Source organism: Vulpes vulpes, chromosome 2 (genome assembly GCF_048418805.1).
Source record: "Vulpes vulpes isolate BD-2025 chromosome 2, VulVul3, whole genome shotgun sequence".
Lineage (NCBI taxonomy): Eukaryota > Metazoa > Chordata > Mammalia > Carnivora > Canidae > Vulpes > Vulpes vulpes.
The window spans coordinates 79,706,510-79,716,670 of NC_132781.1; the positions used below are offsets into that span (position 1 = coordinate 79,706,510).

Consider the following 10,161-nt stretch of genomic DNA (forward strand, 5'->3'; position numbering starts at 1 on the left):
ACTTTTAAAGTGTTCACGTGATTAGGCTCGGCCACCCTCAGATGATCAATTGTGTGGTACCATCTAATCTAATCACAGGAGTAAAATCCACCTAGTTCATAATCCAGGGATCCCGTAGGATGTGTATGCCAAGGACAGGACATTTGGGCAGCTTCTTGGGTTTGTACCATCACGGTGTTACCTACGGACTCCTGAAGCGGAATAACCTAAGACACTCGTTAAAAATGAAGATCCTCAGGTCACACCACAGACCCCTGAACCAATCTCTGCGGGCACTGGGTCTATGAATCTTCTCTTTACTTCTCAGATGATCCTGATGCTCACTGAAACTTGAGACTCTAGCGGTGCGTGGCTGGCTAGATTGGAGGAGCATGTGACCCTGGATCTCGGGCTTGTCAGTTTGAGCTCCACTTTGGGTGTAGAGATTACTTAAAAATAAAACCTTTTGGAAGAATTTGAGAATCTAAACTCTGAGCTTAGTACTTCTGCAGCATGGGATAAAATACGGCGTGATATTCACCTTGATGGAAGTGAGGATAACGTGGACTCTGATGGAGGGTGTGATGCACCATCCAAGGGCCTGCGTTGTGACCTGAGCACTCATTTTCCCAGTCACTGAGAGTGCTGGCCCTGGGCAGCTCCCAGCTGAGTCCCTCTCCAGGAACTGCCCTCCTGTGAAGGGAGCCACGGGGCCCAAGGTCATGTCCTCCTTCCGGCAGCAGTCCCCTTCCAGGGACTGGCCCCCCAGGGAAATGAAGACCTACCTCTTCTTGCTTCAGCTGGGGCCATCTCAGCTTTAGGTCTCCCTCTGCGATTGTCTGAGGCCATGGCTGTAGGTGTGGGTCCCCGTCTCTGTCTGCCCCACTCTGTGCTCCTCACTTCTTCCCACTTTTGAGATCACTCCATAGGAAACTCCTGCTCCTCCCAAATCTCCATCTGAGAGTCTGTTTCCGGGGTCTAATCTAGGTAGCCTGACATCGTTTGTTGGAGGTCTGTAGCTCTACTTCACATTATATCCCAAATCTGCCCATTTCTCTCCATCTCCACTGCTATTGCTCTCAGGGCCACTACCCTTCTTTCCTCCCTGCCCCATCACATTCCATGCTCCTCACAGCAACCCCAGGGAATGAAAACAGCCCCTGTTACTTTGTTTATGGTCTAATTCCCCCATTGGAATGCAAGCTTGAAGAGGGCAGGAACCGGGTTTTGGGTTGAACTTCTTCACCACTGTATCCCTGGCATGGAGTTAATAAACGTCAATTAAAGCTTGTTGAATCAATTAATAGATTAAAGCACCAACCTCCCGCTGATAACCAGAAGAAACCATAAAATACTCAAGTACAACAAATTAAGATTAGAAAATACCCTTTGTGCTTTCTTCCCTGGAATTAATGACATGAAGTCCACAAAGTTGTTTTCATATTAGGATTTTCTTCTGGAAACCTTTCAATAGCTAGGATTTTGTTCACCACTGAAAAATGTCAGAGAAAGGAAGACACTTGGGCCTCCAAGTCACTGTGGATCCTAGTATCCGATTGTCATGCTTTGTCTTTTTGGTGATAGCTACATGCCAGCAAAATATGTGATAATGGTCCTATCTGAAAAGGAAATGTTATTCTTTCAATGACTAGCAAAATTAGTGGTGTCTTTCCTGGAGGGGCTGGAGAAATCATTTATGGAGAGATCCAATAGAAGACTCTTTAGAAAGATACATGAGCCTCCTCCTGCTTAATTCTAGAAATTTTAATGCAGCTACAGTAAGTTTATTTTAAATGGAGTATATCTGGGGGCACCTGGGTGCCTCGGTCTGAGCATCCGACTCTTAATCTTGGCTCAGGTCTTGATCTCAGGGTTGTGGGCTTGGGCCCCATGTCAGGCTCTGTGTCGGGCATAGAGCCTACTAAATAAATAAACAAATAAATAAATAAATAAATAAATAAATAAATAAATATTTAAAATGGGGTATATCTGTATAACATAACTTGCCAAGTGAACTTGAGAAATGAAAAACATGTAACTCATTTTTACTGACAGCTTCCTTTTTGGAAACATTCTAATCTTAACTGCAGTGATTAGTCAGGAATGGGGCACATAGTCACTGAACTCGTCATTCCTGGAATAGGAATTAGGAAAGGACAGTTTTGTGATACAAGCACAATTTTGGAATGACTATTATTAAGGAAGAAAAAATGTTCTCTGGGTAGTCAGAATGATTCAGACTCCAAAAGTATCACGTGATTTATAAGCAGTAACTTGCCAGCCTTGGCTTTCTCAGGAGGAAAAAAATCCTTGAGACACACGTATATAGTAATTGTATGTATAATACGTAATATATAATGTAATTATATGTATTATATGCAAAAGCTAATGCCAAAAGGTGAATGACATCGCCATCAATTTAAAAGCAAAAATTGGGGGATCCCTGGGTGGCGCAGCGGTTTAGCGCCTGCCTTTGGCCCAGGGCGCGATCCTGGAGACCCGGGATCGAATCCCACGTCGGGCTCCCGGTGCATGGAGCCTGCTTCTCCCTCTGCCTGTGTCTCTGCTTCTCTCTCTCTCTGTGACTATCATAAATAAATAAAAATTTAAAAAAAAAATAAAAGCAAAAATTTAAAATAAAATAAAATAAAATAAAATAAAAGCAAAAATTTGAGAATAAAAACAGCAACCCCATTCACTGACCACAGCAATCTTATGCAACACATAGAGCATGAAATCCTAGTCTGTGTATTTGGAGCCAATTATTGTGCACAGAACATCTTTGTCAGGTATTACGGCAAGTTCTAAAGTAACAAATAATAGAACTACACATCCCGGTGTCACATAGACCTAGTTATTCCTGCTTAGGTGCCAACATTGGACAAAAACCCATTGGAATTTATTAGACCCAATACCCAAGGAAGAAACTGGAAACATTTTCAGAGAATTGGCTATCTAAATGGACTTTAACTCCAAGCGGTCAAACTGACCGGGTTCTCACACTTGCAAAGAATGAGTCATTTCAGAGCAATGTAAGTCGCTCCATCATATAAAACAGAACTAAAGGGCAGCCCGAGTGGCTCAGCGGTTTGGGGCCACCTTCACACCAGGGTGTGATCCTGGAGACCCCCAAGATCGAGTCCCACGTCGGGCTCCCTGCATGGAGCCTGCTTCTCCCTCTGCCTGTGTCTCTGCCTCTCTGTCTCTGTGTCTCTCATGAATAAATAAATAAAATCTTAAAAAAATAAAAATAAAAATAAAACAGAACTTAAAAAAAAAACAAAAACAAAAACAGAACTACCCGGGACGCCTAGGTGGCTCAGGGGTTGAGCATCTGCCTTAGGCTCAGGGCATGGTCCTGGAGTCCCAGGATCGAGTCCCGCATGGGGCTCCCTGTGTGGAGCCTGCTTCTCCCTCTGCCTGTGTCTCTGCCTCTCTCTGTGTGTCTCTCATGAATAAATAAATAGAATCTTAAAAAAAATAAAATAGAACTACCTGATTTCTTCTGTAACATAACTGGTAGCAAACCCTGACATGACTAGCCTCCACAATGAAAAATACACAAACAGCATTTCTTCTGGAGAGCCTTTTGGCCACATTAAGGACGTGTGTGCCCTCTGACTCAGGAGTTCACTGCTGAGCATATATCCTGAGGACATTCCCACCCAGGTCCATGAAAAGGCACGATGGGTCCCTGCAGCGTGGTGGTGGCAGGGAGCGGGAGTCCTGAGCGCGCACCACTGGGAGAATGAAAGGTGAAACGTGGGCATGCCACAGATTACTTTGCAGCAAGGAGAAACAGAGTTGGACATCCTTATAGCTGCATGGATTGATCTTAAAACCAGGGTGTTAGTGAAAAATTCAGGGAACAGAATAATACAACACCACATCAATGAAAAATACGTTACGCAAAGCAATAATACACAGTTTTCAAAAACACGGAATAGAAATAAATATACACGCTAAAAGGGTTGCAAAAGAAAACAAAAAAACCTTCCAAAAAAAGTAGTTCCTTAGGTGAGAACCCTGATGCCCTGGGATATTACTAAGGCTTAAGAAAGAAAAAAAAAAAAAAAAAAAAAAGGAAGTTTTCCCCAAAAGAGTGCTCCATCTGGGAAATGCTGAGTTAAACAATGTCGAGCACATTTTCTTATCATATGATCTGCCACAACCTTGATGCTATAATAGAAATTGTGACTCTCCAAAGGACTGAGCACAGAGATTGGTAGGTAGCATTTCCCAAAGCAATTTGACAATGAAATCCTTCTGCTTTGATGGTAGAGGCCCTGGGAGCTGAGAACTCCCCCCAGGAACCACGATCCAGGTCAGTACCTGTCCCTGGTCCAGGCAGGTCAATTCACTTGCAAGTCTGGGCCCAGACCCTCCTCTGCCAGGGCCTATCTGTCCTGCCCACCCCAGGGGAGCTGGGCTACCACTTGCCCGCAGGGGGACCCAGGGGAACCGTGTGGCTCCCAGGTTGCGAGGATCATCCCTGGGGAGGGCTGTGACCACGTTGGGCACGCAGGTGAGGCTGTTGTGTAGCTTGATTTACACTTTCTGAATATTTATTTATTATTTTAAAGATTTTATTTATTTATTTGACACAGAGGGAGAGAGAGACAGAGAGCACACACGCACAAGCAAGGGGAGCAGCAGAGGGAGAGGGAGAACCAGGCTCCCCACTGATTTGGGGCTCGATCCCAGATCGCTGAGATCATGACCTGAGCCGAAGGTAGACACTCAACTGACTGAGCCCTCCCAGGCGCCCCTACTTTCTGAATATTTAGAGATACAGTGTGCAGGTTTTCATTTACACTATTGCATGAGCCCCTCAAATATTAGGGGCAGTCCTGACCTGATGGTTCTCCTAAGCAGGATGACCCTGCTGTGCCACACCAAATCTGGCCTTGCATAACCAAAATCACAGTCATTCAGGCCCCTAAGATCCTCCTCCCAGCCCCAAGCTGCAGGGGCAGGCCAGCTTTGGGTATCCATGCCTCATGGACTCGGGACCATCACAGTATGTGAGTTCTGGGCCCCTCTGTCTCAGAAGTTACTCTCTTATCTGGCCCAGCCCAAGCCCCTGCTTTCAAGGAAACACACACACACACACACACACACACACACACAGCCATATAGAGAGAGACACAGGGAGGCACGATACATACAGAGACATACACATACACACACACACAGAGACACAACCAGGTTACAGTTGTGAAATCCTTCCTTCAAGGAAAACCCGAGCTCTTGGTTGCGTGATAATCTGTAGAGTTCCCAACGGGGATCAGAATCTCCCTAAACACTCTCACCTCAGACACGGTGCTGATGATCCTCCATCTGCCCCATCAACTCCCTCCATTGCCCTTTTGTGCCATGCTCTGCGTTCCAAGAGGCTGACCCCCAGGGACCTGCCCACTGGGCTCACTTGTCCATCTAGGCCTTCAGCTTTCAAGAGGAGTGTGCAAGGAGGGATGGGGAGGAGAGGACAATCAAATATCAGCCAGGCAGGGGAGGAATCCCCAGAGGGCAGCTCTCACAGTGAAGGCACCTTTATATCTATACTCTGGAAAGTGCTACATTGAGAAATGCTTGTTTGCATCACAAAGTCACAACTTCAGGCAAGACTAGACCTCTAACCCTACCCACTTGTGAACGCTTGATGAAAAGAGATGGGAGTATCCGGATTGAGCTTGGAACAACTCAACCTGGATTGAGTTTTTGCTCGATCATACGTAAGTTTTTAAGATTGAATAACCCAGATTTGGGAAATGTACTAACTTCGGGCCATGATAGGATTACGTTATTGAGGCCATAGGACCAGACCATCTTCTCCCGTACAGTTTCCCCAGTAAGAAATGAATATTTTCAATTCTTATTCATGCAATAGAATAATTGAGCGAGTAGGCCAAAGACAGAGGTGAGGAAGAAACTCCTTTTTCTCTCTAGGGATGGGAGACGGTTGGCACAAGCACTTACGACCTTCAGTAGTGGGTGGTTCCAGCCGAGGGAAGGGAGACCCAGGAGTAGGCGGGAGGCCAGAGTATTATTAGAGAAACTGAGTCTTTCTGGTCTTTCTCTGCTGCGTTGTACATCCCTTTCATTATTATCATCGCTTCAGGAGACTATCCTTAAAACAGAGGCATGGGGAGTGAAGAGACAGGTGCAAGCAGTGTCCCCGTCACTGCTAACGACCATCGGTTAGCAGTAGGAGACCACCTCAGTCAACAGAAAAGACCCCGGCGAGGGTCAGCCATGCACAAGGTCACAGCAAGAAGACCAGGTGAGAGGACACGTGAAGTACAACCCGGGAATGGCTCAGAAATCACTCAGGGGCAGCCTGCAAGGGATTGGCTGCCAATAATAAGAATTTGAGTTCCAAGCAGCATCGTTCAATTCCGATAATGGAAAAGGAGAGCCACATCAGTTACACCTGGTCTTGAAATACTCATTCAGTTTGGGGATTAAACTTCAAAAACATCACTCTACATCATACATGATGGGTTTTCATCCCGAACTCGTATAGTACAATCCTTAAATAGGTGGGTGGTCCTTTAAAAATTCTGTTCCTAAAAAAAAATAAAAAATTTTAAAAAAATTTAAAAAAATAAAAAAAATAAAAATTCTGTTCCTATGTTTGAAAAATGGGACAACTTTATACTCCCCAAAAGCCAACTTGCCTCAAAGCTATAAAAAAGGAACAATCCTTTTGAAAGATATCTACCTAAATCTCTCTTGCTCCTGAGACATTAAAAATAATCAAATGAGATTGTACAGCACCTGATCAATGACCTTGCTCATAATATTCTTTCCAAAGTGCATTCAGGCTTGCTGCTAATAACAGCCATGAATCACATGAACCACACAGAAGGCTGGGCAAGGGGTAATTATATGAGGTAATAAAAGTGAGAAATAGCCAGCCATTAGAACCGGGAAGCTATTTTTATACAAAGTACAGGATCAGGGTGACATATTCAGGATGGAGCCACCTATGTATAAGCAGCAAGAGGAGGAAAATCTGATCCCAAAGAAAATGATTCTACTGCATAAAACCGAGGAGGACCTCATGCTTGAAGCCAGCTCTGGTGTGGGACAGGGTGGGTCCAGGGACAGCCACCCCATGCACAGCAACTGACTGGGTGTCCCTAAGGAGTCACTTCACCTCTCTGGCATTCGGTTTCAGCTATAAAAGATGAAATTAGGGCAGCCTGGGTGGCTCAGCAGTTTAGCGCCGCCTTCAGCCCAGGCTGTGACCTTGGAGACCCGGGATCCAGTCCCATGTCGGGCTCCCTGCATGGAACCTGCTTCTCCCTCTGCCTGTGTCTCTGCCTCTCTCTCTGTGTCTCTCATGAATAAATAAATAAAATCTTAAAAAAAATAAAAAATAAAAGATGAAATTAGAATAAATACTCTCTTAGTTCCTTACTAGCTCCAAATTTCTCTTTATAATTGATAAGGAATTCATTCAACACATGGGAGCCAAAGAAATCAACCCTGAAATTGCTTATGATCAGCAGTTCTTTTTTTTTTTATTTTATTTTAAAGTAATCTCTATACCCAACATAGGGCTTGAACCCACAACCCCAAGACCAAGAGTCACAGAAAACTTGCTTTATGTCAATATCGACTATATGTTATCTCATTTCATCTTCATTACAGTTTTTGGTTCAGAAAGAAAGGACATCTTTCCTTAGGAACTAAAAAAAAATCAACCCCTGTAGAAAGTAAGGCACTAAAGAATCCCAGGTGATCCCTATCAATGACTTTCTCTTATTGACTTTTGTGCCGGTAAATAAATGATTCAGCTAATTGTAGGCATTCTTTGTACATTTTCTTTCTTTGTTTGAAGTAGGGTGATAAATAAAAGGAGAATTGCATTTCATAAGTTCAACATACTTGCATTAAAAAATTATAAATAAATAAAAGCATACTCGCTTTACAAGTAAGCTAATTGAAACAGCAACACAAAACAGAACAACAACAACAACAAAAAAAACCAAGAATTAAGACCTTCCTTGGGTAAACAAAACTTGTTGAGCCATAATTTAAGTGTCTATTTCATCTTGTGTATGCCAACCAACACTCCAGACAAAGATACTCTCAGCTGCAATAGAAAATTAAGATCTCTTATATCTCACACGTTATGCGTAAACTCTCAATTTAATGATGTTTGGGTTTCTCCCCTTAGACGTGCCAAGCGCAGGGGAAGAGTAATAAAAAGTTTTAAACTCCAGGTTGCTAGGATACGTTACCCATTTATTTTGAAGTACAAATCTCCATTCTTGCTCAGGCTGGGATAAATTATCATTACTAAGAAATCTTTAGAAATACAGTCAGTTCTCGAAGTACTTTCCCCAGAATATTTATTCAAATAGCACTGCTCTAGAAAGGCTCCACATTCTTTATTCTTAGTAACTTGGATGGTGTACAGACAGCCCCATGAGTTAGCATTTGGTAAACCATTTACACCCTCGTGGTAGTTCATCCACTGGAGAAGAGAAATTTATAGGTGTTTTGAAACGTCAGAGTGAAGATAGCATTTGGGCCTTAGAAGGGTGGGGTGAAGTGAAATGGAATTTTCCCAATATTTATTTTTGGTATCCTTTCAGATATAAAGTCATTTTATATGGAACAAAAAGATTGAATTGCGATTAGTTTAATGTACTTACCAAATTACCATGTGGGATGTCTTCTATTTTATTTATTTATTTATTTATTTATTTATTTATTTATTTATTATTATTATTTTTTAATGTCTTCTACTTTAAAGTATATTTAGATATTTTCAAATATATTGAGGGTTCTTTTCAACATTCCTAATTGCTCCTACAAGTGGAGCTATATATTGATGAACTGAAATAAATCCAGCACCTGTAGATTTTGCTAAAAGCAAGCCAAGATCTACAGAGGAGAAGAGAGGGAAAGAAGCATTTCAGAGCATTTACCATATGAGGGTGCTATACACAGGCAATCTCACAGATTATCTCATAGAATCCTTGAGAAGTGGGATTGTTTACCCATTTTACAGGTGAGGAAGGTGGGGGCTTAGAGAAGCCTAGCAGGTCACTCAGTAAGTGGTGGACGTGCGATGGGACTCAGTCTACTGGTCTACTGGACCCCACAGCCTGTGCTTCTTCTCTTGCATTCTCAATGACTGTGGGAGGCCACTAGCCACCAGGAGCCTGCAGAGAGGGTGTGTTGTCCACAACCCTCACGCATCATCTGCAGAGTTGAAATGCCATTAGTCCTTTTCTGCCTCCACTGCCACATTGGCACCCATGAAAAAAACTTGTGGGGGGCCAAAAAAAAAGAAGCACATTCTGAAATTCACCCTCTAGAAGGTGGAATCATGGATGCCACCAATCTTGAACAATTTTGGGGGGGAAGGGGGAAATCAAAGTAAACGGAAAAGCTGGAAGTCTCGGTGGAGGGGTTGTATACGTTGAAAGGAGTAAAGAGCAAAGTTATAATAACTTCTGACATGACTTTTTCTACATGGTATTTGAGGTATCTCCCCAAAAAATCTTTGAAGAAGAATAATCAACAGGCTCCGTTGCACATAGCCACTAACAGCACGGAGAGTTACTGATCACATTACTTCTAGATAAATGAGGATGAAGAAGAGAAGGAAGATGGGACTAAAACTCATTGACCTGGAATGTTTTGCATCAATTCTTGAATAAAACTTGGGAACCAAAACAAACCAACCGAAAGTGCCATTGACCCATCACCATGTATTAGTGAGTTCCTACCATGTGACTCTGATTCTGTGATTCTTTAATGTGAAGGGGTCATTAGTGCAGGACAGTTTCCCCACATGAAGAGGGCTGGCTCCTTAGCCGAACAGCTCCAGACAGTGTCTCCACAGTAGCCCTGCTCAGCCAGGGATGAAAGCTGTCACGAGTCCAGCTCCTGCCAGCAGTCGGGGGCCAGCTGTCACATTCAAGAATGTCAGCACTAGAAAAAGCATCATAATGTGGTGCCAGGAAAGTGATTCTCATTTCTACAATTTGAAAGTGTCACCTCACTCCTGATGTCGGGAGGGGGCCCACAACACCCACCTGGCCGATCATAATCCCATTTCCCTAGACACAACGAGTGATCCAGGAGTGGGCAATGACCCAAGTGGAGCCAAAGACTTTTCCTGAGTCTGATAATGGGAAAATGAAGTTCCAAGGTGGG

At 43.5% G+C, this 10,161-nt stretch overlaps 1 pseudogene; it reads left to right on the plus strand.

The window, feature by feature from the left end:
* Positions 1–6,123: 6,123 nt before the first annotated feature.
* Positions 6,124–9,631, plus strand: LOC112933385 (large ribosomal subunit protein eL22-like; annotated as a pseudogene).
* Positions 9,632–10,161: the final 530 nt, after the last annotated feature.